At 44.9% G+C, this 12,300-nt stretch overlaps 1 pseudogene across 1 annotated transcript; it reads right to left on the reverse strand.

The window, feature by feature from the left end:
• Positions 1–342: 342 nt before the first annotated feature.
• Positions 343–1,144, reverse strand: LOC306667257 (protein-L-histidine N-pros-methyltransferase-like; annotated as a pseudogene). Its single transcript has one exon. The product of its transcript is annotated as a protein-L-histidine N-pros-methyltransferase-like (transcript).
• Between the last annotated feature and the right edge of the window lie 11,156 nt (positions 1,145–12,300).

A 12,300-nucleotide genomic window follows, 5' to 3' on the forward strand; every position in this document is an offset into this window, starting at 1 on the left:
TACTGGGGATACTTCTTTTTTTTATTGTTTCATCTCCAAAAAAGTTTATTAGCATGATTAAAAACATTTTCTTGAATAACAGAGTTTCTAAACATGAAACTATATCAGTGGCTATAACTTATTTGGAATCGAATGGACAGCTTTATTACTAGTCTTCATTTATTAAAAACAATCCATTTATTGGCTCCATGAAGTCGTGACTAGTGCTTTGTCTGGGAATGAGTCCCAACTGTAATTAAGTATAAAAAGTATCTTCCATCATAATTGGAGTATGACCTGCATTGAAGAACAGCTCTGAGTAAAGAGTTGATAAAAATCCAGATTTGGGTTTTTGGTTTAAAAAAAAACATTCCTTTTACACACTACAAAGAAATAATTAGTATTTTGGCCTTTTAAATTCCTACATGATATTCAGAATAGAAGTCTCCAAAGGTCCTCCCATCTCATAACTGTGAACCCTCTTCTGGAGGGTAGATCCTGGGGTGGACTCTGAAGACTTTGGCCTCCAAAAGTCTATACTGGTTTGAGAGCAAAGACAGCATCATCGAGATCATAGTAGTCATTATACATGTCACCTTCACACAGGTATGGCAGTCTGGTGAAAGCTTTGATGACAAAACCTGCTTTTCTGAACACCTCAGGCAGGCTATTTACTTGTTCTTTCCAATTCTATCCCTTGATTTCCAAGATTTCTCCCACTTGCCACCGTTTTCCACATAGGGATGAAAGGGCAGGACCAGGGCAAGGATGACTCCGCCTCCAGTTGACTCCAAGACACTTCTGATATCTTTTAACAAACTCAGTGGTTGATCAGAGTGGTCCAACAAATTCAAGCAGCTGATGACATCATACTGGAACCCTGTGTTCTGCCATTCATTGATTCCAAGCATTCTGTACTTCTTCTTCTGAAGCTGCCATATCATAGTTTCAGAGAGTTCGGTGGCATAGATTTCTTCAAAATGAGGGCTCATGATTTTTGTGACTTCTCCATCTCCAGCACCTAAATCAAGAAATCTGTGGGTTTTCCAGTCTGGATTAATTTTAAGCAGTCTCTGAAACTGATCTGGTGAGAATACAAACATTGAACCTCTTCCTAGCAACTCATTGATAGATGTTCTAGACATAAACAGGCTAAAAACAGATGACACAATTGGATAAATAGCCAGCCCAATTTCTCAGTGTTGTTTAAGAAGATCTGTGTTCCTTGATCAAGGTAACTCTGAACAAAGACAGCCTGGAGAGATTCACATAATTTCTCTGTTGCACACATACCACTGGTGGTTGTCCTTCCTGCCTCCACAGATGCCAGGCTCAGGCACAGCCAACCCACCAACCGTCTCATCGAGGGCGCGGGGGCTCGCTCGGATCACCACCAGCTGTGGGGCGGGGAGGAGGGGGTGCCACCACCTCCAGCCACCGCCGCTGCTGCCCAGTCTCGAGTCATGGCGCCCAACTTGCCCATCCAGCCCCTCCAGGATTGAGGCAGGGAGAGGTGGGTTGGGGATACTTCTTGCAGTGCATTTTGCCTGAAAAAAAAATTGGCTCAGGTCTAGAATTGGGGGTCGAAGTGGGTATTGGAGTAATTGCACTTGAACTTTCTTTATTAATTCTGAGGGTTTAGAATCAACAGGAAACAAGTGGGCCCCCTGTTGTCTAATTCTCTGCAGATCATACCTGAGGACAGTCATTTGGAATTGTTCTTTATAAATGTACCTACCATGCTTCTGAAAATTATGCATATTTTCATGAGCAGCAATTTCAGAGTACTATTAACACTATTTCTATCAAGAGCCCATATCTATAAGCACCTTCGTCCATCTGCATTGGCCCCTCAGTGGTGCAGGTGACCTCACATCTGCAAGTGCTTCTCATTTGCTGAAATGAATGACCTCCAGGCCCTCTGAGGTCAGAGTCATCTTTGAGGACACAGTCTGGGGTGGAGTTGTTGCCCAGACTATGAAACCAGTTTGTGATAGTACATCTCCTGGGCAAAGGGTGGTTCTTCAGAGCTAGAACTCTCCCCTCTGACTCTGGACAGAGAGTCCTGTTCTAGAAAACATAGAGCTCCTCCAGGAACTGACCTGGATTCTAGCCGATTTGCATAACAAACAGAGATTCCCAGTAAAGAGACTCAGGAAGGAATATCAGGGAGTCTTCCACTATGGCCTGGAACCCCCTTCACTGCACAGGTTTTCCCCAGGAATGCTGCCCACCCACCAAGCCCAGGTGCCAGGGATCAGCTTATCCCTCATTTTGAGTGCTGTGGGTCCTGCCTGTGGTGGGCAGGATGCACAGTACACTGATACAGGACAGGGGTCTCAATGGCTAAAGTCCCCACACTATGATCAGAGGCTCCTGTGAGCCTGAGAGGCTCCAACTGTCAGGAAGATGCACAGGCTTCCTCAGCAGTTCAGAGTCTCCATTCTCCTACCAGACTCAGAGGCCACGCCAACTGAGACTGAAGTGGGTGGGTGAGGACCCAAAAAGTCTCTAGAGAGAGAACAGACCAGGCAGACACAGGAAATTCTGCAAGCATCCTTTATCATTATCCCCACTTCCTTTTGGCCCTGCCATGCTTCATGGCCTCCTAAGAGCTGACTCCGCAGCCCACTTTTCAGCATTAGTGACTTCCAGTCTGAAAACCAGATTCATGTGCTCTAAAGATAAAATGGGGAATAACTATGCACATTGCTACCAACAAAAACCAGGTATGACCATATGCTGCTCATCTACGATGATGACATATAGCCCACACACATCTCTGAAGAATTTTTTGACTCTAATTTGGGAAACATTGCCAATCTGACTATCCTTGGGGCCAGGGTACAAAGAAGCATGAATATTTCTGGACCATAGTGCATTGCAGTGAGTGCAACTCACACTGGCTCACAATAACACAGACAGATACACACGTGGGACAGGTCCTTCTCCACCCGGGCCTGAGTCTCATTCATCCTCTGAACAATGACCATGGCTTTGGTCCCCACTCACTCAACTGCTTTCTCACTATGCCCAAGCTACAGAAGAGTGTAGAGGTCTATTGGAAATGTGGCAGTCTGGAAAATTTGTGGGATCTTAAATCCAAAGTCTTATCACTTCCATACAGAGCCTTGCAGAGACTAGTTTACGGATTCCAGGATGATAAAGGACTCCAGAGAACCTGGTTAGACACTCACACAATCAATCCTCCATTTCAGCAAAGGATGTGTCTGAAGGGGTGCCTGTTTTCTTACCTGCTTCTGAGAACTTGACATTAGGAGAAGACAAAGGATTGTGAGCCCAAACCTATGAAGTCTTCAGGATGAGAAGGACTGATGTGTTCAGAAAAGCTCTTGGAGTTTGATAACAAGATCACCCAATAGCCCATGCCATTAGGCAGTGGCCCCATGGATCTTAGGTATGATCAAGAACAAACTCCATCTCATTCCAACAACCAAGGAGATATGCACATGAGCCTCCCAAGTCTGAGCAAAATAAAACTTTGCACAGCAAATATGACAAAGTCATATTTGTCATTGAAAAGATAAATAGTGTCACATTTATGCAAAGACAAGTCCTTGAAAGAGATCAGAAGCTAGAATAGGTGTATGGACATGAGATTTGCAAAGTTATATTGAGAGATGTCTTCTACATAAAAATGTCTCCTGAAACCCCTAATAGAATTATATTCAGGCTGGATTCTTTATACATTCTAGGAGAAATGCTTTTATAAAGTTTACTTTCTGGTCATTCGTATCATGTAGATATGCAGTTACAGTCATTTTTAAAAAGCAAAATAAAAAGCTTCTGATTAGACAGTCCAGATGTGCATATGAACTGATGTCTAATTTGTGGAAATGCAGGATATACGGGTAAAAAACTGAAGAACTACATATCACCTGCCACTGACAATTAGATTTACCTTGTAAGCTAAGAGACTCTAAGATGTCCATAGATATTTTGTGTACCAATCCATAGGGAGAAAACGATAATTCAAGGAAATGTCTAGGTTAAATATCCATAAAGTGATTGCTGTAGTTGTTTCTAATCTGCATATTTGGTCTTTGGGAATGGTACAGGGAGTTGGACACCTTTCCAATAGTCTGTCTAGGTCCACCCCCTACAGGCAACTGGTATTGGCACCCTCTACAGGCAGCTGGATTAATCAGAGGATGAAGCCCTGTGCTTCAGGATCCACATATTTTGATTGAGGATATTTCTACACCCTTACCCCATCCAGGATGACTCTTGTACATCCAGGGGAGGTAATTATTGAAAGTCTAAACGCTTCTGCTTTTCTCATCTCCTCCCTAAGTGACTCAGGAATTATCAATTCCTTATCAGTCCAATTTTTTTTCCCCCATAAAGTACACTCCTCCTATTTTGTGCTCCAGGTCAGGGAATCTGTCGTTTGTTGGGGAAAACATTGCTGTGTCATTCAGCAGTCACTAGAAGACAATCTACACCTGTCCCAGGACAGGAGGCACAGGCTCTAGCCTATGTTCTCACCTAGCTGCATGGTGAGTACAGAGTAGAGGAGAGGAACAAGCACCTACCCTCTGAATATATCAAGTCCCAGGTAAGCAGGGCAGTGACTGGAGGAACCCATTGCCTCATCTCTCCCTGTACTTGAGGTTCATATCACGCTGATCAGATGCCATCAAATCAAGTTTATTACCTGGAAATTTCCTCATCAACAGCTCTGACTATATTTGTCCTACCATCAAAATCCTCCTTAGGATATATTATTTTTTGGTCTACATGGTTACAGTCCTGGTCACATCACACTGCTAGTTTCTTCTCCCTTCATCCCACACCCACGCTTATCCCCCACTTCCTGGGCTCTGCTGTTCCCACACATATGCTGTGGTTTGTTTCTCAGCAGTCCTGATGGCAGCTCCAGTGCCACACCTGCAGGTAGACTCCCAACCTCATGCTATGTCCCAGCTTGCCTGTCACTCTCTCTAATCAGTGTATAAATTATCTGCATGCCATTACCCCCACATGGTACCTTCACTAACATTCATTTAGTTAATTGATTTATTTGTACTAATTATTTCCCTAGTGGGTTGGGAATATTTTTTAAATGCAAGAATATGTGCACAAAAGCAGACACATGGCCAAAAGGAGGCTAATTTTTCTCTTCCAAGAAACCAATTTGAGGGGCTGCAGTTGTTGCTTAGTTATAGAAAGCTCGCCTAGCATGTGTGAGGCACTGGGTTTGATCCTCAGCACCACATTAAATAAATGAATAAAACTGCTAAAAAATATTAAGACAGAAATTTGAGACATAAAGTTTGCTGGTTTCCAGTACTCACCAATTCATTATGAAACCTAGGGCTATTTTCAGCTTCTTTTTCACAATCCTCACCGTCTTAGCCTTCTATTTTGTCATTGACTTAAGACCCCAGGATGTCTCTTGCAGCTTCAGCTATCACACATATATTTAAAAGGCAAACTGACACAAAAGGCAATATATTTCTCTCTGTCACAAGTGCAGACTTGCACTGTCAAGGAACTCAGGTCGACAGAGAGTCACAAACCTTGTTGATTCATTGTACTACATGGTCAATCCTGGATTCTTGGGACTTGGAAAAACTGTTTGAGTTTTGAAGAAACAGAGGGGACAAACACAGGCTTTGGTGGGTGAGACAGTCTGCTTAGCCTGCAGACTAGATGTGTCCAAAGCACAGCCCAAACCAGAAGTTGGAAACTCCTAGAACACGGGATACATTGTATTCCTGCTGGAATTTCCAGCATGGAACCTTGTGAAGATCACAGTGGGTCTGAATAGCCTTGGTGGTAAATGGTCTCCTGTCTATCTGTGGTTCTGGAGCCACCACTTATCCAGATTGACTCTGCACCTACAATTGACCCTCAGAGGCACCACCAGTTCCTGAGAATGGTGTCACCCAGCACCAGGACCTGGAACCATGTCCATGATCAATCACCGCTCCAGTCAAATATGCAGAGATAACTCAGTGGGTTCTGATCTTCCTTTACCAAATGCACCTGTTCATATTTTTCTGTATAATCTGAGCCTCTCCTTCCTGGTCCTGAGACAGGTCACATAGGAAGAAGATGAAATTTCTCGCCTGGACAAAGATCAAGAAATCTGGGTCTGAGAAACAGGTTCTGAATCTGCAATGGGACCAAGAATGCCCTGAACATGCAACAGCCAGTGTCGAGTGGCCACCAGAGGGCACATGAGAACCACCTGAGAAAGTCCCGTAGGCAAGGACTCGGCTGGGCTTTAGGATGCTAACATGCTGGAGGTTTGGTGACCGCAGCCTGAGATCTAGAGGAAAAGATGTCATTTTGCTATGGCATCATTTTTGAAATAAGTACAAATTTTTGATCTCCATTTCCCTCATAACAAACTGTTCAAGAATTTTCCTGTTTTTTAGGTTTTTACAGAGGAAATTACCTGCTTTTCTTGACACGTCCTTCCCACACCCAGCTCATCTCATTGAACTAAATTCTGAACCTGTCACACATTTCTCAAACACCAGTTCTCACACTAACAGGGATATTTTGCTTGCAGGAGGGTTAGCGATCATGACATGAGACCTGGAGGAAATGCTGGATTTTTCTCCAGTATTGTCATTAATATTGGCATGGATATCTTTGATATCTGTGTCTCCCAGATCTGACCTTTGTGGAATGTACCTGTTGATATGGCAGAGGTCCAGGATTCCTCAGGCCACAATTCTTGCTGAAGCTCTGTAACTGTCCATATCGCAGAATAGGTGTGGAAACTGCCCAGAGCATACTGGAGGTGTGAGGCAGAAAACCCATGAACTGCAAGAAGCATTCCCACCAGGGACAGAGAGATATAGTACCTCATGGGAAATTTAAGATACCAGGTGCACTCTCAGAGAATTTTGATTGACCCATACAGTCTAGGATCTATATCTGGGACAGGATTCCACACTGGCAAAACCTCTTATTGTCAACCATACAGTTGATTCAGATTGCAAAGACAGAATCATCTTTATATAAGGAGGCTAGCCAAGATTCATGGGTAGAAAACAACCTGGGATGGAGAAATAGTCCAGCAATTGGGACCAGCAAGTATAGGAGTCTTCTGTAGACTAAGGGTATTTCTTCACTGCTGCCCCTCCATTCTTTGTGTCCCTGGGTTGAGCCCTGCTCAGGATACCACACAGCTTCCTGCAGTAGCAGCCCTGACCTGGGCTGATTTGCATAATAGGCAGCTCCCAGCAACAAGGGAATAAGAGACACCTGGGGGAACACAAACCAGCCTGGGACTCAAGAAGCAGCCACAGGGACATCATGACTTGGATGGCCCTTCTCCTCAGCCTCCTGGCTCATTGCACAGGTGCTGCCCCAAGGCCAAAACATACACTCCAGCCCCAGGTTCCAGCATAATGAACCTGGCCTAATTGAGAGCTCAGTAGGGCTTTATCTTGGATGCTCAGGACCTGCTGCAGAATGAGACTTTGGGCTGAAATTTCCACACTTCTCTCTGGCTAATGTGAGCCTGAGGAGTATAGGGAATGGGTTTGCTCATGGGTTTAAATCACCATCCCTAGTCAGGCTCATGGGCCACTATGGCTGATTTTGGTGCCAGGAAATACCCTTGGGCCTGTTGCAGATATTCTGATACCATTCCAGGCTAGGGGGAAACTGGGCATCTCATTGGAAGTGTCCTTCACCTCTCCTTTTATTTCTTCTAGGTTCTGTAGCCTCATATGTGCTGACTCAGCCATCCTCAGTATCGGTGACCCCAGGACAGACGGCCAGAATCACCTGTGAAGGCAACAACATTGGAAGAAAAAGTGTGCACTGGTACCAGCAGAAGCCACAACAAGCCCCTGTGCTGGTCATCTACAATGATAGCAACCGTCCCTCTGGGATCCCTGACCGATTCTCTGGCTCCAACTCTGGGAACACAGCCACCCTGACCATCAGTGGGGCCCAGGCTGGAGATGAGGCTGACTATTACTGTCAGGTGTGGGATAGCAGCAGTGCTGCTCACAGTGACACAGACAGACAGGGAAGTGAGACAGAAACCTGTCACCAGGCAGGCATCCAAGACCCTGCCACAGTCACCCTCACAGCAGACAGTACGCCACATGGAGTGGAGAAAGTCTCAACTCCTACCCCTGCCCCCACATTCCTGAGAGATAAGGGGAAGATTTCTGCACCTTCCCAGGATCAGTTGATTTCTTTGGAATCTGAGAAAGTCAATTTTATTCACTTGAACTCCAAAGTCTACACTCATACAAAACTGTGTTTTAGTATTAATGAGAATTTCACTGTAGTAGGGTCTTATTTATGGTTCAGAAGGGGAAAGATAAGGTGTGGTTCTAGCTGTGTCCTGGGAAAGTCTAAGGCAGGTCTGTCAGGGAAGGTTTTGATGACTATTCATGTAACCATGTCATGCTGTGTAGAGTTGGGACACACCTGGCTTGGGGTTCTTCCTCTGGGTGTTGATTAGTAAGGTTCTATTTGATAAGCTAGGTGTTTGCCCTGGTCAAAATTGTTTCTTCAGATAATGCAGTTGTTTACCTAGGAAATCAGTTTTCCCAAGCAAAGAATTGCAGCTTATTCCTTCATCCTCCTGAGCACAAGTGTCCTGATTTCAACAGCAAAACTGACAGTGATGACCTTAGTCCTCAGCCCCAACAAACACTCTCTGCAGAATGACAGTGACCACTATAGAGGGATGTATGTGACAGTCACAGAGGAAAACAGACACTCATGTCTCCAAGTAGAGATTCTGGGTCAACCACCCAGGTCTGTAGGACTCTCCACTGGGATAGAAATGACAATGTGAGAGTCGCCCAGTTGTGTCCTTCGGATGGTTCTAGTTGGAGGGAATGTGCTTGCAGGTCCATGACTTCCTGGACTACTCAGAAGTCTAATAGGAAGTGAAACTTGGCCATCCCCATTCCAGCTGCTTCCCAGCAGTGTCTTCAGGCTCATCCATCTTTCTCTGCATCACCTCCCTCTCATCATGCCTCCTTTCCATTCATGATCTCCTTTCCCACTGACCCCTGCTAGAATACTTTCCCTCGCAAGCCCACGGTCACCCCTCTACTCCACGTCAGGCCCTGCCTAGGCCAGACCCAGGGACATAGCCAGATGCTTCTGTTCTCATCAGTTTCAGGGAAGTCATTAGGATACCATAGAAAACAGCTCTGGGGAGACCAGCCTCCTTCACAATTAAGTAGTTGCCAGGAGACTGACCTGAGTTCACTGAGCCCCATTAGGTGGCTTCATAAATAGCCCAACAAAATTTCCAGGAGGTTCCAAATCCATTGCAGCTTCTGATGGAACGTGAGGACATCTTAGGTGCCTCCTTCTGGTCACACTTCTCTACCACCAAACCTCCTATGAGACAAAAGATCCTTCATTATCCCATGGGTATTGAACATTAAATCCTCCTTATTTTTCATGTGAACTTGATTATTATCAAAGAAAAAATATAACATCCATTTTTACATAAAAATTACCTTATTTCTTTATTCACTTACTGCTTGTAAATAGAGATTCTAAATTTCACAAGAATAATACACTAATTTAAAATTCAGGGAGCATTTCAAATGAAGACTCTGATATTTGAGATTCCTTTACACAGTGTTCCTCATAGATACACCCTTCCTTCTACTTACTGTCATGTCCTTAAAGGTAGGCCCTTTGCAGGACCAGTGTAGCTCTGTAGTCAAGAGCGTACCTCAGTACCTCTCTGGTTTGTTGCTAGAGTCATGGGCTCCGTATGGACGATCTATGAAGCTGCACTGAGTAAGGCAGAGTCTTCTTCCTCCAATGCAACTGGAAACAGAGGCTGAAAGTCACCCACTCCAGCCCTGTTCCCATAGGTTTTGTCCCTCTAAACTACTCTGGACTCACAGAGAACAGCACCAATTTTAGTACCACTCACTGAGCCCTGAGTTTTACCTTTCTGTTTTGAGATCAAGAGCCCTCCTCACTTACAGGCTCAGAAGGCAGAATTCTAATGCATCTCTGGCATGACCTTAAATCCTCTGCTGCTCCCTCAACACAGATGGCCAGCCAAGGTTCTATCCCCAGACTTATTCCCACCGGTTTCTGTGCCTAGCCCTGACCCTGATCTCAGAGCAGGGAAGCTTTGGAGTGTGGACCTCTAAAGATGATACTTTGTCTCCTGAAACTATACATACTTTGTTCTTACAAGTATCGAATTCCCCCTGTAGAGGTGGATATAAGAAACTTTTAACCACCTACTCAGGACAGAGTGGAGCAGGGAAGAAAAGAGAGAGAACCAGCAGAAGCCAGACCACCCCTGCACAACCCAGCAGCCTGCTCACCACTGTCCACACTTGACAGCTCTAATCTGGGTACAGTCTTATGGACATCATCTGCTACTGGTTGGGTTGGGTTCCTGGTATTGGCCAGGCCATAGAGGAGTGGGCACTAAGCTGTGTGGGACACAAGCTGTACCTCCCAGCCTGGCCTTCACGCACTTCCTATTCCCCAGGTGACCTGGTAGAAAGATATCAAGACCTAAATTTAGGATACCTGGATCATCTCCTCAATTTGACAATGGTGCTCTCTGTTGTCCTAGCAATTGAGTCTTCCTGTGTCACAACTGTATACACTGCCAAATGGGAAGACATGGATAGATCCTTATTTTTTTTTTTTCAAATTAAATAATACAGTAACAAAATGAGTCTCATTACCCGAAAGAGGATCAGCCTAGATATGACTAAGTGAGACCATTCTTGGAGTCCTGTCCTTCCTCTGGGGAAATGTGGAAAATGGATTAGCAAACAGTTGGTCTTCTGTGTGGTGGGAGAAAGCATCCCCCACAGAGAATAGAAGAAAGTTCCGAATTTGAAAGAAAGGCAACACTAGGTCGATGGGGAAGTAAAATACAATACACTGCAATTGTAGGTGATGGAGGGAGTAAAATAGTTGTAACAGAGGTTATAATAAGGAGGAGGGGGAAGATGGTGATGGTGATGTAAACATGGTTGGGCTGTGGTGCCAGAGCATCAGGTGTTCCAGTTCCATTGCTAATACTGCTATCAGAGCAGGGGAAAGCATCAGAATATATTCCTATGTATAGTGGAAGGCAGTAAATATTCCCAAAAGGTGTTGGGAAAGTTTCTCTGGAACTTGACACTTCACAGAACTCCTACAGTTTAATCTCTAAGCTCCATTTTCCTATCAAAACACAAGATCCAAAGATAGTTTTTTATACTGAGACTCAGCTATAGGAGTACACCAGCCTGCCTCCCTGCACAGCACAAATGCCGTCCCTCTGTGCTGTGCTGCACAGAGTGAGGCAGCATTCCTGTTCACACTACTGCAGGTGACAGAGACTTGTCTTCTAGAGGGAAGCAGCCTGTCTTGGTCTCCTCCACCAACAGATGGCAGCAGAGGTGCTGCCAGGCCAGAGGCTAGAGCTGTCCCTGAGAGACCAAGATGGAGGCCAGCATGGGGGTTCGGGACAGGTGATCAAGGTTGGGCATTAATCTGGAAGTCAGGACAGCTCACCATGGGCTGAACTAGTGTAACCTCGTTGAGGATTAGAATCTCCATCTCTCTCCAGGACATTTAAAGAAATTCAGGACACATTATAGGACTTATCTAAGAAAGTCAATGGAGGAAACCGGGCCAAAGTATCAGCCTAAATAGATTTTGTAGTGCTGAAAATCACTCAGGAGACCATATTGAGGCCCAGGGACCCTAGAAGGGAGTTTGCTGTAAGAAGATGGGGTTCCAGGGCCTGCGTCCTTCCTCCAGTATGACTGCCTGGGTTTCCTGCCTAATCTTGCAACACCAATGATCACTGTCCATAAGTTGTCCCAGGTATTGCCCTCTGTCCTGGGAACTTGCAGAGATGCCTTATATCTCATGTCTGGTCTCCACTCCCATGGCGAATCACATCGACCCTTAAGGCTCTTTGATAATATTCACTAGCAGGTGGGGGGGGGATCGCTTAGTACCTTCGCTCAATGAAGCATGAATAACCTCCTTAAGGAGACTCTGCAGAGTATTCTGGAATTTCACTTGCCTCAGGGCCTCAGCTATGACCATGGGCCTGAGCCTGGTTCAGTGCAGGATCCTCTTTGCTGGAGGGAAGTATATCCACCCACCTTCCAGATATCATCCATGTACAACTGTAACTCCAAAAACTTTTGAAAAGATTACAGGGATTTCATATTTTTTTCTCAAGTAGCTCTATCTTCTAGAACTAGTAACAATATTATGGAAATCATTTTGCAAGAAGAAAAGTAAGAAAAATTTATCATCCCAGTTGCTAGTATATTGTAGAAGGGGCTGTCATAGAAGAGAGAGACTACCATA

The sequence above is a fragment of the Sciurus vulgaris genome (genome assembly GCF_902686455.1).
Source record: "Sciurus vulgaris genome assembly, chromosome: 8".
Lineage (NCBI taxonomy): Eukaryota > Metazoa > Chordata > Mammalia > Rodentia > Sciuridae > Sciurus > Sciurus vulgaris.